This window comes from Columba livia, chromosome 1 (genome assembly GCF_036013475.1).
Source record: "Columba livia isolate bColLiv1 breed racing homer chromosome 1, bColLiv1.pat.W.v2, whole genome shotgun sequence".
In the NCBI taxonomy this organism is placed as follows: Eukaryota; Metazoa; Chordata; class Aves; order Columbiformes; family Columbidae; genus Columba; species Columba livia.
Window position 1 is genome coordinate 28,789,968 of NC_088602.1, and position 21,324 is coordinate 28,811,291.

Sequence of the window (21,324 nt, forward strand, 5' to 3'; positions counted from 1 at the left end):
TTTAAAAACCTCCGGGGACAGTGAGTCCACCACCTCCCTGGGCAGGCCATCCCAATGCCTGACTGCGAGGGCGAAAAATCATGGACTCCACACAATGCAATATGAATTCAAGCAAAGCCATTTATTACAGAAACAAGCCTTCTTATATATGCAGTTATTTCCTGATCATGCGTCTGCGCTCCAAGCATGCATTAGCTGATTGGATATTGTCTATGTTCACAAGCTGTCCACGTGCCCGAGTCTCACTGCTAATAGGTCTGTTCATTTACATCTTGTTGAGGCCCTGTTATTGTAGAACTGCCTCACTCCCACAGCAGGTCCTGTTTTCAGCTTTCTGAAGCGACCTGGAAATTCCTTTAGGCCTGGCTAGTTCAGTAACAAATCTCCATCTAATAGAAACCCATCCACACAACAACCTCAAGAAAATCCCTCAAATCTCCCACACCTGACCACTCTCTCTGTGAAGAATTTCTTTCTAATATACAGCCTAAATTTCCCCTGGCAGAGTTTAAGCCCATGCCCCCTTGTCCTATTGCTAACTGCCTGGGAGAAGAGACCAGTCCCCACCTGGCTATAATTTCCCTTCAGGTAGTTCTAGAGAGTGATGAGGTCACCTCTAAGCCTTCTTTTCTCTAGACTAAACGACCCCAGCTCCCTCAGCCTCTCCCCGTAGGTCTTGTGTTCAAATCCCTTCACCATTCTTGTTGCTCTTCTCTGGACCCGCTCCAGCACTTCAATATCTTTCCCGAACTGAGGGACCCAGAACTGAACACAATACTCCAGGTGTGGCCTCATCAATGCAGAGTACAGGGGAAGGATCACTTCCCTTGTCCTGCTGACCACGCTGTTTTTGATACAGGACAGGATACCATTGGCCTTCTTGGCCACCTGGGCACACTGTTGGCTCATGTTGAGCTTCCTGTCAATCAGTACCCCCAGGTCCCTTTCTGTCTGACTGCTCTCCAGCCACTCTGCGCCAGCCTGTAGCGCTGCAGGGGGTTGTTGTGACCAAAGTGCAGCACCCGGCATTTGGCCTTGTTGAACTTCATCCCATTGGAATCAGCCCATTTTTCCAGTCTATCCAGATCCCTCTGCAGAGCCCTCCTGCCTTCCAGCAGGTCGACACTCCCTCCCAACTTGGTGGCATCAGCACATTTGCTGATGATGGTCTCAATCCCCTCATCTAAATCATCAATAAAGATGTTAAACAGGACTGGACCCAACACTGACCCCTGGGGAACACCACTAGTGACTGGCCGCCAGCTGGATGCAGCCCCATTCACCAGCACTCTCTGGGCCCGGCCCTCCAGCCAGTTCTTAACCCAGCGTAGAGTACACTTGTCCAAGCCATGGGCTACCAGCTTTTGCAGGAGTATATTATGGGAGACAGTGTCAAAGGCCTTGCTGAAGTCCAGATAGACCACATCCACAGCTTTCCCCTCATCCACCAGGTGAGTCACCTGATCATAAAAGGAGATCAGGTTGGTCAGACAGGACCTGCCCCTCCTAAACCCATGCTGGCTGGGTCTGATCCTTGTCCATCCTGAAGGTGCTGTGTGATTCCATTCAGGATGATCTGCTCCATAACCCTGCCAGGCACCGAGATCAGGCTGACAGGCCTGTAGTTGCCAGGGTCAGCTTTGCAGCCCTTTTTGTGGATTGGGGTAACATTGGCTAATTTCCAATCATATGGTACCTCCCCAGTGAGTCAAGACTGTTGGAAGATGATGGATAGCGGCTTGGCAAGTTCTTCTGCTAGCTCCCTCATCACCCTAGGATGGATCCCGTCTGGTCCCATAGACGTGAGGATCCAGATGGCTCAGTAAGTCACCAGCTATTTCCTCCTGGAATACAAGGGGCCTATTTGGCTTCCTATCTCTGTCAACCACCTCCAGAGGCCAGTTGTCCTGAGGGCCACCTGTCTTACTGGTAAACACTGAGGCAAAGTAGGTATTAGATACCTCAGCTTTCTCCTCATCTTTGATAACTGTATTTCCCTCAAAGTCAAACAGAGAATGGAGGAACAACAGGTTCCATTTCAGTCTCACTTTTAGGATTAAGCCAGTTCAGCACATACAATGCCTTCATCAAAACCTCTTCCGACCCACACCAATTCCCCCTTGTTTTTTCAGAACAGACAAAAGGTTTTTCAAGGTGTGGTGTGCGCACTCAATAATTGCCTGGCCAGTAGAATTATAAGGGACTCCGAACAGGTGTTGTACCTTCTACTGGACGGGGAAAGTTGCAAGTGTGTCAGAACGGTGTGCGGGGCCATTATCTGTTTTGATATGTGTAGGAACTGCCATGATGGCAAAAGCTTGTAATAAATGATGCTTTACTGCTTTTGCATTTGCTGAGGTCAAAGCTGTAGCCCACAACAGTCCTGAACAGGTATCCATAGACACATGAATGTACTTTTGTCAGCTAAATGGTGCAAATTCAGTAATGTCAGTCAAGCCCCAAGGATTCACTCCCTCTTGTTGCAGAGGCACTATGCGGGCACAATCAGGACAAGCTGCAATAATGAATTGAGCTTGTTCCTTGGTAAGGGCAAACTGTTTTCGGAGCGCTGCTGAGTACTGAACTCATGAGTTTGTCTGGCGTGTTCAAAAGGAGATAGATCTGGCACTGCCACGAGTTTGTCTATAATGTTGTTTCCCTCAACAACCCCATCCCCCAAGAAGGAGCCCTGTCAGTACAGGTGTATCCATGAAACATTGGAGGTCATTCACATGTACATCCCCCCACCCTCTTTTACACTTCTTCCCCTACACACAGAATCACAGAACCACAGAATGTTAGGGATTGGAAGAGACTTCAAAAGATCATCTAGTCCAATCCCACTGCTGGAGCAGGAACACTTAGATGAGTCTAGACAGGAATGTGTCCAGGCGGGTTTTGAATGTCTCCAGAGTAGGAGACTCCAGAACCCCGCTGGGCAGCTGGTTCCAATGTTCTGTTACCCTCACTGAGAAGAAGTTTCTTCTCATATTTAAGTGGAACCTCCTGCGTTCCAGTTTGCACCCATTACCCCTTGTCCTGTCATTAGTTGTCACCAAGAAGAGCCTGGCTCCATCCTCATGACACTCACCTTTTATATATTTATAAACATTAATAAGATCACCTCTCAGTCTCCTCTTCTCCAAGCTAAAGAGAACCCAGCTCCCTCAGCCTTTCCTCATAAGGGAGATGCTCCACTCCCTTAATAATCTTTGTGGCTCTGCGCTGGACTCTTTCCAGCAGTTCCCTGTCCCTCTTGAACTGAGGGGCCCAGAACTGGACACAATATTCCAGATATGGTCTCACCAGGCCAGAATACAGGGGAAGGAGAACCTCTCTTGACCTACTAACCACCCCGCTTCTAATATGCCCCAGGATGCCATTGGCTTTCCTGGCCACAAGGGCACAGTGCTGGCTCATGGTCATCCTGCTGTCCACCAGGACCCCCAGGTCCCTTTCCCCTACGCTGCTCTCTAATAGGTCATTCCCCACCTTATATTGGAACCTGGGGTTGTTCCTGCCCAGATGCAATACTCTACACTTGCCCTTGCTATATTTCATTATTTTTTTCCCCATACAAATCTCCAGCCTGTCCAGGTCTCTCTGGATGGCAGCACAGCCTTCTGGCGTGTCAGCCACTCCTCCCAGCTTGGTGTCATCAGCAAACTTGCTGCCAGTGCACTCTATTCCCTCGTCCAAATCATTGATAAATACATTGAATAACACTGGCCCCAGTACTGACCCGTTGAGGCACTCCACTAGATACAGGCTTCCAACTGGACTCTGCCCCATTGACCACAACCCTCTGGCTTCTTTCCTTCAGCCAGTTTGCTGTCCACCTCACTACCTGATCATCCAGACCACACTCCCTCAGTTTAGCAGGAAGGATGCTGTGGGAGACTGTGTCAAATGCTTTGCTGAAGTCAAGGTAGACCACATCCACCACTCTGCCGTCATCCATCCATCTTGTTAGGTCCACATAAAAGGCTATGAGGTTGGTCAAGCATGACTTCCCCTTGGTGAAGCCATGCTGACTGCCCCTAATGACCCTCTTATCCTTGATATGCCTTGAGATGGCACCAAGGATAAGTTGTTACATCACTTTCTCAGGGATGGAGGTGAGGCTGACTGGTCTATAGTCACTCAGGTTCTCCTCCTTGCTCTTTTTGAAGACTGGAGTGACATTTACTTTCCTCCAGTCCTCAAGCGTTTCCTGAGGACTCAAATTTCCCAAGACTTGGCAAAGATGATGGAGAGTAGTCTAGAAATTACCTGAGACAGCTCCCGCAGCACCCGTGGGTGCATCCCATCCAGACCCATGGATTTGTGGATGTCCAGATTGCCTAATTGCTCCCTAACCCAGTCCTCATCAACCAAGGCAAATTCTTGTACTGTCCTGACTTCCTCTGGGGCCTCAGGGATACGAGGCTCCTCAGGACAGCTTCTGTCAGAGTAGACAGAGACAAAGAGGGCATTCAGTAACTCTGCCTTCTCTGTATCTGCTGTCACCAGGGCACCCACCCCATTCATCAGTGGGCCTATATTGCCTCTGGTGTTAGTTTTATCTGCCACGTATTTGAAAAAGCTCTTCCTGTTGTCCTTGACCCCTCTTGCCAGGTTTAATTCTAAGGAGGCCTTAGCTTTCCTAGTTGCCTCCCTACACCCTCTGACAACAGCCTTATATTCTCCCCAAGTGGCCAACCCCTCCTTCCATGATCTGTAAACTCTCCTCTTCCACCTGAGCTTACCCAGCAGTTCCCTGTTTAATCACGCAGGTCTCCTGGCTCCCTTCCTTGACTTCCTACATGTTGGGTTGCTCTGATCTTTAGCATGGTAGAAGCAAACCAACTGTCTTGGGCCCCTTTACCTTCAAGCAGCCTTGCCCATGGGATTTCCCCTAGCAATTTCTTGAAAAGGCCAAAGTTTGCCCTGCTGAAGTCCAGGGCTGCAATTCTGCCTGCTATTCAGTTCCTGCCACACGAGATTCTGAACTCCACAAATTCATGGTTGCTGCAACCAAGGCAGCCCTCAACCTTCATAGCTTCAACCAGACCCTCCTTGTTAGTGAGCATGAGATCCAGCAGTGCACCTCTTCTAGTTGGCTCCTCCACCATTTGCATTGGAAAGTTATTGTCAATGCATTGGAGGAACCTCCTAGACTTTGAAGTACTTAGCTGAAAGGAAAATAAGTAAAAGAGAACTTTTCCTGTGTTTAACAAAACCAGGACAGCTGTGTCCCCAGCTCTCGTTGTCCTCCAGAGATCTCTACTGGTCGCAGTACTGACCCCTTAGGCACTCCACTGGATACAAGCCTCCAACTAGACTCTGCCCTGTTGACCACGACTCTCCTGCTTCTTTCCTTCAGCCAGTTCACAGTCTACCTCACTACCCGGTCATCCAGACCACACTTCCTCAGTTTAGCAGCAAAATATCAGAAAAATAGTAAACTTACAGTCCATTGCACACAATCTTCTTTGGTTTCTGTGGCTATAAGGAAATAACAAGGCCCCATTTCCTAGGTGAGCTTCCCAGGCTTCAAGTTCTTATCCCTGGTGTAACACTGTTCACGTTAACTGGGCTTTTCTCCCAGTATCAGAGCTTTCTCAGTCAAAAGCTTCTGACTCTGTTTGTCTAATGCAAGACAGGTAAGGCATCTTTCAAATCCAACACAGTAAAATGTTTCTGATTGTCTCATAATTGCATTTACAATGTGTAAGTATTAGCTACTATTGCATGTAATTTTATTTATTACTCTCAAAACATGCACAAACTTTTACTTTATAGTTTCTTTATTCACATTCTATCAGCAGTCCAAATTGCAGGAAGTTACTGTTTTTTTTTTTTTTCTCTATCCTCTTATTTCAGAGATTTTTCTTTATTCTGACTGGTCCAGCTCCAGGTTTCAAATTCATTTTCGCTGGTTCTGCATTCTTTGATTTACCAGGAACTCTTGAAGCCCATACCTCTGGAAATACTCAATCCAATATTTCCCGAGGTATTTGGCTTTGCTTGTCAGTTTGAATCATTGCCAAATTTAAAATCTCAGTTTTTTTAATCTTATATTTCACTTTGTTTGAATATTATTATTGCTCTCAATTGTTTTATTAGGTCTGGTTTTAGTAACAGTTTCAGAGACCCAGGCATATATAAGAACTTATGAATTCCAATTTGTTGTCTCTATCTATATTTTATTTGCTGTAAAAATAAAAAGAAATATTTCCCTTGTTGGCCAGTAGCTTCCACTGCAGTTAAAACATCTTTATCTAAAGGTATCAATTCCTGATTCAAAACAAAATAAGATCCACAAGGGCATAGTGCTGGCTCATGGTCATCCTACTAAGGATGAGCTAAGTCAATATGAGTACTGCTGTTATGGTACCTATTTTTAATCAAGGCAATAATGTGTTGGTCCACACCCTTCTTTTTAAGGGCCATAATGATGTGAGAATGGCTCACGGTGTTGAAGGCTTTAGCTAGATCAATGAAGACCACCCCCAAAGGTCGTTTTTCTCTTTTCACACTTCACATTAAAAGTTGTAACAATTTCAAATTTTCAGCACATCCCGATAATCTCATAAAGTCTCTTTGTCCTGGGTTGATGAGGCATGCCTTGGTTAACCTCACTATTAAAATTCTTGAGAACAGCCTCAAAATGGTTGATACCAATAGTAATTGGCTATCAATTATGGATGTGTTTTTGGTGTTCCAGTAGGGCTGATTTAGATATTAACACAGTTTGACATTCTTTTGCCATGTCTGGTATTGTACCAGACACCATCCCTAGATTGAATAATTCCATCAACTGGGTGTGATGCAAACCTATTTTAATAAGATCCCTCTATTTTAATAAGATCTCTTAGACTTAGTCTGTCTGGTCCTGACACTGCATTTTCACTCATCCTGTTGATGTTTTTAGAGATTTCTTTGGCTGTGATCATGGCCTTGAATGCTGAGCTGTCTGCTGTCCACTGGTTCTGAAAGCACCCAACCCCTTGAATGTTCCTAGCAATTCCTGTCTTGACTTGAACATCATGGCCAACCCATTTTGCCAAATTGGATCTGGGGGTACAGTTTAAGCCAGACAGCACCACCCCCTGCAACTGTCAGACTCACCCAACCATAACCATAGGAACAGGCTTTGGGCAGCAATATGCTATCGCAACAGAAATGGGATTCACCTTGTTTAGATTAGTATTGAGTGATCAGTGTATCCAATCAACAGGGAAGAAGTAACTGTAACACTATAACACTGGTGCAGAAGTCACCTTGGATATCCCAAAGGACATCCAGTGGGACTACAAGGAGATGTGACCTCTACAGCTCAGCCCAGCTAGTAACTATGATCCGAAATGTATTTAAGCACAGCATTGCCAGCCGGGCAGGGAGGTGGTTGTCCCACTCTGCTCTGCACTGGTGCGGCCTCACCTGGAGCACTGTGTGCAGGTCTGGGAAACACAGGAAGAAAAAGATATAAAGCTACTAGAGAGTGTCCAGAAGAGGGCTACGAAGTTGGTGAAAGGGTTTGGAGAAGAAACTGTATGGGGAGTGGCTAAAGTCACTTGGTTTGTTCAGCCTGGAGAAAAGGAGACGAAAGAGACCTCATCACGGTCTACAGCTTCCTCACAGGGGGAGGAGGAAGAGGAGGTGCTGAACTCTTCTCTTAGTGACCAATGACAGAACCCGAGGGAATGGCAGGAACATGTGCCAGGGAGGTTTAGACTAAACATTAGGAAAAGGCTCTTGACCCAAAGGATGGTGGAGCACTGGAACAGGCTCCCCAGGGAGGTGTCACGTCTCCCAGACTGACAGTGTTCAGGAAGAGACTGGACAATGGCCTCAGACACATTGTGTGAACTGTGGGGTTGTCATGTGCAGGGACAGGAATTGGACTCGATGATACTTGTGGGTCCCTTCCAACTGAGGACATTGTATGACCATTCAAAAAGGTCTCAAAGAAGCAGAGCCCACACAGTGCTACACAAACTGCTGCACCTGTTGGCTGCCTGTTAGCCCTGCTCTTCTCAGAGTATTAAACAGCTGTCAGAAGCTTTTTGAAACAGGGGTTCCTATGTGGAGTCATGTGGAGAATGAAGAATTTGGCACGGTAAGTCTCTTTGAGTGAAACGGGCGACCCACGAGGACAGAGACTCGGGCTCAATATGAGTTTAACATCAATGCCCTTTAATGAACATTTTAACAACACACTGAATATCAGTGTCCCCCTATGTACATTTTAACAACCCATATATACTCTTTACTTAGTGGTCATGTGACAAACACAGGCTATGATTGCTCACTCTCTGCAGTCACACGTCCCCCCCACTATGGTGATTAGCTGCAGGGCACTGTCCATGAGCTGTTCATGCGCAGTGACGACAGTGCCCCTCCTGCATCCTGGGCTGAGGACAGACCAGCTTCTGTCTACTTAAGCGACTTCTGTTCTGTCTTTGGTGTCTCCAGACAACTCTCTGTGCAGGTCCTGGCCTACACCTCAGCCACATCAGCTCTGGCTTGTTCACAGCACACAGCCCATGTCCTTTTTCTTCCAAAAACTCTCCACAGAGTCATTTGCCTTTAACAGTCCTATTTGGCCTATAGAGAAGGTCTGAGTCCTGGTGTGGAAACGTGGGTTACTGGCTTTGTAGCACAGCCTCCCCTGAGGCTGCAGTTGCTCCCAATAGTGTCACCCTGCCAGAGTGGTCAGAGGCTGGAGTGAGCAGCTGGCTTGCTGTCACTAACTTGACAAATGCCTCTGCCAGCATCACTGGTGCTGGGGAGTCCCAGGTCCAGTCTACCTTCTTGGAAGGCCACCGATGTGCCTCAGGGAGGCAGGTACAGTCCCACATCTTGTTAGGGGATCATGGCACAGCCCTTAGAGGAGGGCAGCCCAGTCCCCAAATTGTGGGATGTCCCATTATGCTGGAAATACCCTGGTGACTGCACCTACTGAGTGGGATGTTGGAGAGACACGAGGGAGTGTCATCAACACTATGAGAGAGCATGGCTGCAACACTAATCCATGGAGAGCACAACAATCCCACACTGTAAAATGGGAATGATGTATTTCCATGCAGGCAAAGCCAGGTCTCCACAAAATCAGTGTCTCACAGGGCAAGATAGCCCAAATAGGACTTTCAAATGCAACTCAGCTTCACCTGGAGCCATTAACCACTGCTTGGGCTCAGGAAGCCCCAAGAGATGAGCATCTCACCTCTGAGCAGAGACTGCACATCTTGTTCACAGATGAGTCAGCCCAATACATTAAGCGGGATAGATGATACAGGGATGCCTCCTGTAATCCAGCTAAGCAAGGTGGAGGGAGGATAGTGGTCGATATGTAGAACTAATGGCTATCCTACTGCTACTAGAGGAGACCCAAATTCCTGAGTTGTGACTAAAAATAATGCCGTTGTTTTATCTCATACAGAACCTCTATGTGAAGCCCCACGCTACTGCTTTCACTTGCTGTATATCAACAGACATGAAGTGTCGGATGCCCCTGCTCTCCGGCTGCACTGAAGTTCCTTGTTGACTGGCTACCTGAGTAGTCCGTCCAACAGACACCAGGGAAGTTAAAGTCCCCCATGACAACCAGGGCCTGTGATTGTGAGGCCACTCTCAACTGCCTGTAGAAAGCCTCATCAACTTCCTGATCTTGATCTGGTTGTCTGTAATAGACACCCACAACAGTGCCTCCCCTGCCATCCTGCCCCTTAATTCTCACCCATACACTCTCAACTAGCTCCTCATCCGTGCCCGGACAGTACTGAATACATTGTAGTTGCTCTCTCACGTAAAGAGCGACTCCACCACCTCGCCTGGCTGTCCTGTCTTTCCTGAAGAGGACATAGCCATCCATGACCACATTCCAGTCATGTGAGCTGTCCCACCATGTCTCCGTAATTGCCACCAGATCATAATCTCCTGCCCGAACACAGGTTTCTAGCTCCTCCTGCTTGTTCCCCATGCTGTGTTCATTGGTGTACAGGTATTTCAGAGAGCGAGCTGAGCATACTGATTCTACCTTAGGGGGATGGGAGGCCTCCCAGTCCCCATCAGTTCTAGAATGCTGTCCCACTGATGCAAGCCCACCTAGAACCCCGTCCCCCTTCTAGTTTAAAGCTCTCCAAATGAGCCCTGCTAATTCCTGACCCAGCATCCTTTTGCCCCTGTGGCATAAACCATTCCCACGCATCACTGTGTGGACTGGTGTCCTATAAATCCAGCCATTATCAAAGAATCCAAAGCCCTGCCTGTAGCACCAGTCTCAAAGCCAATCGTTTATGGATTAAATTCTATTCTATCCCACATTGTCACCCAAAAAAATGGAAGGAGTGATGAGAAAATCACTTGAGCTCCAGACTCTTTCACCATCCGTCCCACGGCCTTGAAGTCTTTATTCCCCTCATACTGTGGGATGCAGCCTCCTCCCCACCTGTCTGGAAGATCAGCAGTGGGTAGTAGTCTGTCGGGTGCACCAAGTCAGGGAGTGCCCTGGTGATATCCCTGATCTGGGCCCCCGGTAGGCTACAAACTTCCCTATGATGAGGGTCAACTCTGCATATTGGGCACTCCGTCCCTCTCAGAAGGGAATCGCCTATTACAGTCACCCTTCTTTCTTTCTTGTCAGAGGCAGTCTTGATGTGTGGAGTTAACTGCCTCTTCCTACGTGTCCCTGTAGGAGGATCTTGCACCGTGTCCTCACCTACCTGCTCTTCAAGCTCCAGGGCTTTAAACTTGTTACGGAGGGGCACCTGGGGAAGTAAAGCAGGTAGGGAGGGAGGTTTCCCGTGACACTGAACGGGAACTTGCTTCCAGTCCTCCTCATCTTTTAAGTCACTCACCTCTGCGCAACAGCAACAGGGCAGGGGCTGTCTTGGGTCTTCCACCTCTGCCCGACAAGGTAGGGGGTCTGCCACATTTTGGGGGGTATCCCCCTGAGGCCTTTCTGAGTGACACGCCAGGGAGTTACTCCACCAGTCTATCTCCTTTTCACACTCCCTGATGGTCCTTAGTGTCTCGACCTCCTCCTTGACTTTTGCAATCATAATGTTAGGGACTGGAAAGGACCTCAAAAGATCATCTAGTCCAATCCTCCCACTGGTGCAGGGACACCTAGATGAGTGTCATGGAGGCACCCTGAAGTTAGTTTAGATGGACAACAGGGTCCAAAGCAAACTTGTATTCGGTAAAGAAAGTGCAGCAGATAAACAGGTGGAAGACAGGGTTTTAACTCTCCAATAGTGACATAAATACAGGTTGGAGTATCAGTCAATGTAATTATTAAAGGTGCAGCAAATAATAACAATGGAGATCTGCGGTGTGCATACACGTGGCTCACCAAAAGCAATGCCAGAGCCGTCCCTGACTCTGGGAAAATTATACACTTGCCTGAATCTGGCAAGGAATTACAGAATCACAGAATGTTAGGGTTTGGAAGAGACCTAGAAGGATCATCTAGTCCAATTCCCCTGCCAGAGCAGGAACACCTAGACGAGGTTACACAGGAAGGCATCCAGGTGGCTTTTGAATGTCTCCAGAGCAGGAGACTCCACAACCTCCCTGGGCAGCCTGTTCCAGTGCTCTGTCACCCTCACTGAGAAGTTTCTTCTCAAATTTAAGTGGAACCTTTTGTGTTCCAGTTTGTACCTGTCACGGAGGCAACCCACAGGTCAATTTTAGGGACCACAAGGTCCAAAAACAACTTTTATTAGACCAGCGAGGCACAGGGTTTTAGCACTCCAAAAGTGACTTAAATACGGGTTCGGATATCAGTGGAGGAAATTATTGAGAGGGGCAGCCACTAATACAACAGGAGGTCCACAGAGTGCATGCACGTGGCTTCACCAAAACAATGCTGGAGCCGTCCCCGGGTCCCGGAGGAGTACACACTTGCCTAAGCAGGGTGTGGGATTATTTTTATAGAGATACACGTACTCGCAGTGAGTACGGAAAGTGTGCACTCGCGATTCCGCGAGAGTAAATTTATAATACGCTCGCAGTCCTGCGAGAGTTATTTTACACGTGCAAATGTGCACGGAATCCTACACGTGCTTATGTGGAAGCACGGAAGGAAAATATACTCGCGATTGTGCGAGGGGCTCTCGGCGGCCACTCGCGATTGTGCGAGGAAATAAAGTACTTGTATAAAATGTGCACGGAAAGAAAATATACTCGCAATCCTGCGAGAAGTTTTACTTACACCCGTGGCGGCGAGGCAAGCGGAGTCTCCATCCCGGGGAGGGGGGCTCTCCTGGCGGCAGTGGCTAAGCTCGTAATCCAAGAGACCCGCGGAAATGGGCGGAGTCTCGACGAGAGTCCCGTTTTGTTATCTGATCAGATCTGACTGTAGGCATTGTATAAGCTTCTCTGCACCCCCCACACTGAGTGTGGGTGCCCCTGAAGCCCTCAAACATCCCCCACACTGGGCGTGGCTCAGTGTGCCTTGGCACTCCCTTCTTCTAATGTCCCAGGAGCCAGGGTGCTCTGGGCCAGACAAAAGAAGCTGTTAGTCTCAAGTAGCAGAGGAAGAGGGAAATGTGCCGTGCTACAGGAGGGATGGGGGGTTGCAATCTGCCACAGTACCCATTACCCCTTGTCTTATCATTGGTTGTTACCAAGAAGAGCTTGGCTCCATCCTCGTGACACTCACCCTTCATATATGTGTAAACATTAATGAGGTCACCCCTCAGTCTCCTCTTCTTCAAGCTAATGAGACCCAGCTCCCTCAGCCTTTCCTCATAAGGGAGATGCTCCACTCCCTTAATCATCTTGGTTGCCCTACTCTGGACTCTGTCCAGCAGTTCCCTGTCCTTCTTGAACTGAGGGGCCCAGAACTGGACACAATATTCCAGATGTGGTATCACCAGGGCAGAGTAAAGGAGAAGGAGAACCTCTCTCAACCTACTAACGACCCCCCAGGATGCCATTGGCCTTCTTGGCCACAAGGGCACAGTGCTGGCTCATGGTCATCCTGCTCTCCACCAAGACTCTCAGGTCCCTTTCCCCTACACTGCTCTCTAATAGGTCATTCCCCAAATTATAGCGGGACCTGGGGTTGTTCCTGCCCAGATGCAAGACTCTACACTTTCCCTTGTTATATTTCATTGAATTTTCCCTATCCAGCTCTCCAGCCTGTCCAGGTCTCTGGATGGCAGCACAGCCTTTTGGCATGTCAGCCACTCCTCCCATCTTGGTGTCAGCAGCAAACTTGCTGATAGTGCACTCTATTCTCTCATCCAAGTAATTGATGAATATATTGAATAATACCGGCCCCAGTACTGACCCTTGAGAAAGGATAGCGAGTCCTTCATGTCATGCACCCTGTCTACCTGATGGGCCTGTCCCAGGGAAGACAGCATGTGACACCAGTAGTCTACCTCCCTCTCACACTTCCTGATACTCCTCAACCTACTTACCTCCTCCCAAACCCCTGTCACTAAGCAAAGGAGTTCCTCCACCTGGGCATACCTCTCACAGGTGTGCTCACTGCTGCTGTCTGTTACGGGTGTAAAGAGCTGGGCACACCCTGCAGCCTGACACCTGGGTGTCAGCATCTTCCCACCAGACCTCAGTCTGGACATCTGCATCACTTGTGGTGGGTGTCAACCCTACACGCGCCATGCTTTCTGCCGGCTGGATACCATTGCTTACTGTCTGAGCTGGCACAGCTTCTCCATTCTCCCTGTGTGTTCTTCTGTGCAAACTGCCACACAAACTGCCACACCATGCCCTGTTTTCCCACCCAGTTCTCAGTGCTCCTGGATACTCACTCTCCCGTGGCTGCTTTTTATAGGTGTGGTGGGTGGTCACTGTTGCTGTGGCATTGCCAAGGTCTCATCAGCATCTCCCGCACATGTGGTTACATGTCCTTCAGAACTGAACCACCTCTCTTCCACCTATTGTGTACAGGGGAGGGGCATAGAAGAGTTACAGATACGCTTGGGTAATAATTCCTCCATTGGTACAACCCTGCTCACTGTGCTAATTAAAAGTGTCATGGAGGTATGTAAAAAACTAATCCAGCCATCCATGTCACCAACAAAGATGTTAAACAGGGTTGTTCCCAATACCGACCCCTGAGGAATGCCACTTGTCACTGGTCTCCACTCGGACATCGAGCCATTGACTGCAACTCTTTGAGTATGACCATCCAGCCAATTCCTTATCCACCAGGTGGCCCATTCATCAAATCCATGCCTCTCCAATTTAGAGACAAGAATGTCATGAGGGACAGTGTCAAATGCTTTGCACCCACTGCTCCTGAGGGCAGATAACAGACCTGCCGCCCCAAGTCAGTGAGCTGGGGGGCAGCTAGTGTGTTCGTTTAAAGAGGTTCACAGAAACTGTTATGGAGGTTTGCTGATCGCCTTCCCCTTGACTCCTTTAAAACCAATCCACCACTGCCACGGTGGCCCAAGACTCAGCCAAATATGCATTCAATGGGTTGCCTCTGACTTACTGCTTTCTGTCCCCAAGCCCCCTCTATTCTTCCAGGGAAAAGGTAAAACAAGGACCCAGCAACCCCGCTCCATGAAACTAGATGACCTGTCCTAATGAAACTACCCACCACTGGCACTGTACCCCTTGTTTTAAAGACAACAATGAAGATTTATGCATGGAAAGCTACTGACGCCCATGGGAAAGAGCACCAGATCAGCACCTGGTGGATCATCTCTTCATTTTTTAAAAAGGAAATAAGGGGGTGAAGTAAAAGTTGCCTTTTAGTAATATTGTTATTTTAATATGTTTGGGGATTTTATTTTGTATTGAGGCGCAAAATGACCTTACAACCCTTGAGATTATAAAGAAGGTATTTATTTATTTACAATGCCGGACACACGGGGAATCATTTCACCTAATACATGTGTAAAATTACAGTAGCTGTGAACTTGGTTAAATGCAGTAAAGTGTTACATATTCATGAAAGTTTTAGGAACAACTATACATATTCACAACCTGTTCCCAAGAAGGCGGTTCTTATTACAATGAGTTCTGGGAGACCATTTCCATAGTCTTCACCTCTGGCTTCTCCTGGTTGCAGCTGCGCAGTGATGGTGAACACGGGTCCTCTTCTCTGTACACGGTCACCTTTGGTCCAGTGTGATGGGTTGGTTAGTTCTCAGACTGCTGAGTTGGTTAAAACTGGTGTATCTCCTGTCCTGTGCCCAAGTTTCTGTAATCTAGTTCACCCAAGGATGCACTAAGTATGCACCCAAGGATTATTATTTTTGCAAGGCGTCGGTGAAGTCCTGTTTTCCCTACAATAAGTTACACAGAGTTAAGCAAGGCTAGGCAATAGTGATGTGGGTTAAAGGGTTAGCTAAGTGTCTTTAGTGATGTGGGGTAGGGTTAGTTCCTTAAGTGTCAAGTGTTAGTTTTTAAGTGTTAATTAGTTAATTGTCAATTCCCTGTATCAGTATATTAGCTTTCTTTTATCTTAGAAGAGAGAAATTATGTGGGGCAAATGTATATTCATATGTTGTATAGGATTAACAATCTTTTTGCTAGTGTGTAACCAGAATATACCAAACTTAGCTCGGGAATTGATACAAGATTTCATATATATTTGGAACTAAATTTGCAATGACTGGTTTGAATCTTAGGAAATATTAGAAAATGAGTTAAAACAACAAACAAACAAACAAACAAACAAAAAACAAACCCCACACCTAAATCAATGGGAAACACAATGTGAAGAATAATCAAGTCCCCTTTTCTTGAACAGAAAGAGGGATAGCTTTGGAAAAATGATGGGACCTTGTTTGAATAATTCAAAACTTTGCATCAACTCCTGAGCAATGCTACTTGGGGAAAATTGTAGAATCAAACTTGTAATTAGCACTATAATGTTATCTCTGTTCCTAGTCTTCATAGTATAGTACAAAACTGGAGAGCTTTTTCAGGCAATGCAACTGTAGGACTGGTTTAACAACTTGAGGCCTGGACCTTGGTTCAGCTCTCTCCTAGGATCATTGGGACTCACAGATTGGTGAAAATGGCTTTTAGATATTACTATGATGTGAATTTGTGGTTTCTTGCTTTTGATGCTTGGCATTGTGAAATGTGTGATTGTGCAGCTCCTATCTCTACTACTCTAGATGAAGACTACATAGACAATGTTTGAAATCTGTCTTCCTCTTCCCTTTTCTTCTTATCTTTTCTATCCTTTATCTGTCACATCAAAATCTGTGCCCTGGCGGGTGGGGGCGTGTACAATGTTTCAGCCACGGGGTGGTGTCTTAAGGATAATGGCTGAAACATTGTGACAAAACCAGTCCATCCAGCCACTGGAGATGATACATTCAGTATAAGGTGAATCGTGATTTACATATCAACGACAAGCTAACGAGCCACAGACCAGGCCAGCTGGCCAATACAGGAGGTGAGGGATGTGCTGGAGGGCACATAGCTCCACCTTCTGATATGCCCAGCGTGGCACAAAGGGAAGAGCTGAGACGCTTCAACATGGCCCAAGACTTGTCAGTCTTTAGCAGTCACCCCTTCCCCTCCAGACTTTTTCACAATAATGCCTGCACGAAAGACCAAAAGTTACTCAAGCAGGGCACCCAGAGGGCTATAAAGGCCCACCTTGTGCAAGCACTGGTGGCGCCCACCCACCATCCTGAGGACCACTCTACCCACCAGTCTCGCCACATGAACTGAACAAGACACCAGAGGACGCCACACATCGCTGGATCCGAGGCTGCAAACTCCATCACACATAAAGCGAAGCCATAAGGATGGTGAAATCTTTCTCCCTCTTTTCTTTCTTTCCCATACTTCTACCTTTTTTGCTTTCTCTTTTATAAGTAATATAGTAACATAAGATTTACCACCCTGCATATGACACAAACATTTTATGTTTTCCAATCAAACCTACAATAATGTAAATCCTTCTGCCACCTAATCATATACCATTTGGACCAAGGAGCAAAATAGAAGCCTTTTGTTTGCGGACCTTGAGTACTGTGTGTACTGTTTTCCAACCAGTGGGGACCCACAAACCTGAGTCACTTCTCCTGCCCACTCATACCTGAGGACAGGATGTGACACAAGTCCAGATGGCATCAGTTGCTTTTCCCTTATCCATCAACACTGTAACCTGTCATAGAAGGCCGTCAAATTTGTCCCTCTCTTGAAGAGAGGCCCCACGGACTCCTTACAGCCCAAGACTTGAAGGGTTGCATCCACCACCTGAAGCTCTACCTGAGCTGAAACCTCTGTCCTGGTAAGGGCAACTGCTTCAACACTTGCTGGGGAAAGTGCCATGAGGTATGCCATCACCATACCTGAGACTTTTTACAGTGGTTTGAACTCAGATGAGGCCCCATTCTCTGCACCCTTTTGCACAAACTGCAGTCTTTGAGTGACAGTCAACATGGGCAGGACATAGGAACAACCACAAAACCACGGATGAAATGCAAAGAGTAAATTTATTTCCATTACCTCGCAGACCGGGGGATGTCTGAAACAGCATTGGGCCAGAGGCACACAAGTGGGGACGCAGGCACTGAGGAGCTCAGTCCTTGCTAGAGAGATTTTAAACTTGCTGTTTTCACCTGTATTTCAGGGATTCATGCAGGTGTAGTTTACCATTGTGCTTTGATCTTTCCAAGAGCAGGGCAGGACTCTCAAGTGTGTTTGATAAAGTGCCTCTGAGTCTATCACAGGCTCATGTTATCGAAACACAGAGGTTCTAATTGTCAAGCACACAAGAAGAAACAATTGGTATATGTGTTTTTCTACACCCCAGGTGCAAGTCACTTGAGTATGTTTACAATGATTCTTGCCAATCTTCCATTATATTCTCACATTCTGCTAACTGCACTCTGGGCCTGGCTTTTACATAGGCCTCTGTCTAACACCAGCTAAAAGCGTGTGTGACCATTCCAAGTCAGGGGTCAGCCAGAACATAGGCTGGAGGCACCCTTTCACCAAGGAGCCCTGGCAGAGCTTGTTAGAAACTGCCCAAGCCACCCTTACCTTGACCTTACCCTCACCTGGCAGCAGCAGGCACTCTGAAGTTCCTCTGTGGAGTCCCAGGAGTTTCCAGTACCCAGGCCAAGTGCCCAAAAGCTCAAGAAGATCTCAAAACACATGAAGATCAACATGATCTCAAACCACATTAAGTTTAAGAAGAGCAGATTCCGGATTTTGCACCTGGGACACAGCAACCCTGCTATACATACAAACTGGGGGACAAGATGCTGGAAAGCAGCTCTGTAGAGAAGGATCTGAGGGTTCTGGTCGACAGCAAGTTGAACATGAGCCAACAGTGTCCCTGTCAACCAAGAGGGCAACCGTGTCCTGGGTGCATCCAGCACAGCATTGCCAGCCAGGCAAGGAGGTGATTGTCCCGCTCTGCTCTGCACTGGTGCGGCCTCACCTGGAGCACTGTGTGCAGGTCTGGGTGCCACGGGATAAAAAGCATATAAAACTACTGGAGAGTGTCCAGAAGAGGGATATGAAGTTGGTGAAAGGGTTTAGAGAGGAAGCCATATGAGGAGCAGCTAAAGTCACTTGTTTTGTTCAATGTGGAGAAGAGGAGACTGAGGGGGGACCTCATGGCAGCTACAGCTTCCTCACAAGGGGAGTAGGGAGGGTAGGCCCCAAACTCTTCTCTTTAGTGATCAATGACAAGATCCAATGGAATGGCAGGAACATGTGCCAGGGAAGGTTTAATTGGTACATTAGGAAAAGGTTTTTCACCCAGAGGGTGGTGGAGCACTGGAACAGGCTCCCCAGGGAGGTGTCACATCTCCCAGCCTGACAGTGTTCAGGAAGAGACTGGACAATGCCCTCAGACACATGGTGTGAACTGTGGGGTTGTCATGTGCAGGGACAGGAGTTGGACTCGATGATCCTTGCAGGTCCCTTCCAACTGAGGACATTGTATGACCATTCAAAAAGGTCTCAAAGAAGCAGAGCCCACACAGTGCTACACAAACTGCTGCACCTGTTGGCTGCCTGTTAGCCCTGCTCTTCTCAGAGTATTAAACAGCTGTCAGAAGCTTTCTGAAACAGGGGGTCCTATGTGGAGTCATTTGCCTTTAACAGTCCTATTTGGCCTATAAAGAAGGTCTGAGTCCTGGTGTGGAAACGTGGGTTACTGGCTTTGTAGCACAGCCTCCCCTGAGGCTGCAGTCGCTCCCAATAGTGTCGCCCTGCCAGAGTGGTCAGAGGCTGGAGTGAGCAGCTGGCTTGCTGTCACTAACTTGACAAATGCCTCTGCCAGCATCACTAGTGCTGGGGAGTCCCAGGTCCAGTCTACCTTCTTGGAAGGCTACCGATGTGCCTCAGGAAGGCGGGCACAGTCCCACATCTTGTTAGGGGATCATGGCACAGCCCTTAGAGGAGGGCAGCCCAGTCCCCAAATTGTGGGATGTCCCATTATGCTGGAAATAACCTGGTGACTGCACGTACTGAGTGGGATGTTGGAGAGGCACGAGGGAGTGTCATCAACACTATGAGAGAGCATGGCTGCAACACTAATCCATGGAGAGCACAACAATCCCACACTGTAAAATGGGAATGATGTATTTCCATGCAGGCAAAGCCAGGTCTCCACAAAATCAGTGTCTCACAGGGCAAGATAGCCCAAATAGGACTTTCAAATGCAACTCAGCTTCACCTGGAGCCATTAACCACTGCTTGGGCTCAGGAAGCCCCAAGAGATGAGCATCTCACCTCTGAGCAGAGACTGCACATCTTGTTCACAGATGAGTCAGCCCAATACATTAAGCGGGATAGATGATACAGGGATGCCTCCTGTAATCCAGCTAAGCAAGGTGGAGGGAGGATAGTGGTCGATATGTAGAACTAATGGCTATCCTACTGCTACTAGAGGAGACCCAAATTCCTGAGTTGTGACTAAAAATAATGCCGTTGTTTTATCTCATACAGAACCTCTATGTGAAGCCCCACGCTACTGCTTTCACTTGCTGTATATCAACAGACATGAAGTGTCGGATGCCCCTGCTCTCCGGCTGCACTGAAGTTCCTTGTTGAGTGCATCACGCGAGCAATTGGACTTTGTAGTGGAATTTGCACCACCAATGTCTTACAGCAGGTGGAATGAGGAGTGGAATCCAATGGTGGGACATCTTTGGTGGTCCTAGCCCTAGTATTGTTGATGTTCTGCCCTTATGCTCTTGACTAACATTTGTTTTACTTGCCATTATGCTTGTATTATTATTCTTCACAAAATTGCTTTGTACACAAGTACTTCTCTAGCAGCCAAACAGCTTACTAATATGGAATCATAGAATCATTATGGTTGGAAGAGACCCTCAAGATTATCGAGTCCAACTATAACCTAACTCTATCACTAAATCATGTCCCTAAGAATCTCATCTACACATCTTCTAAACACCTCCAGGGATGGTGACTCAACCACTTCCTTTGACAGCCTGTTCCAGTGTTTCACAATCCTTTCCATAAATATTTTTTTCCTAATACTCAGTCTGAACCTCCCCTGGCACAACCTGAGGCCATTTCCTCTCATCCTATCTCTTGCTACCTGGGAGAAGAAACGAACACCCTCCATGCTACAACCTCCTTTCAGGTAGCTGTAGAGAGCAGTAAGGTCTCCTCTGAGACTCCTTTTCTCCCTACTAAACAGTCCCAGTAAGAGTTATAATTGGTAATTTTGAATATCTTTGAGGAAGTTCAACTGTATGTGGATCAAGGGGGAGGATTTAGGGGTGCTGACCGGAAGACCATTGTACATCGAGGAGTCAGTGATCCACAAAACAGTGAACCTCTGTAGACCCAGGTCTGTGCCGTGCCCCACATCTCCCTCGGTGCAGGACACACTCATCTGGTTAATGGTAAAGGAGGAGCCTGCAGGCAGCTCCCACTTGGTACTGGCAGTTACATCTTTAAACTATAAGGTCTAATAAACAGCATTTAAATGGTATTTTGCAGTCTTTGTGACTTTGTTGCTGGAATCAAAACAAATCACCAGCTACTGGTACAATACACTTTCACATAATTCCACTCGTTCAAGAGATGATTCAGCAGTTTAACATTCATCCCTGCAGTTTGCAGTTAAGAGGCTGGGATCTATTGTCCCCTACTTATGTCCTCTGAATTATTTTGGGTACCAGCTATTTTTTTTAACTAAAGATGGAAACAACTCTATCTCATCTCTTGGTAGGGGCTAAAAAGCTGGTAATTACCATACTCACAAGTTTTTCCTCAGCTGCTTTTCTGTCAATTTTTGAACAACCACTTCTTGTAATGTATAAGGACTAATATGAAGGAATTCCTGCACATTAGCACTGTCAGAGAGTATCCCAGCATGGCTGTCCACTTGTATTG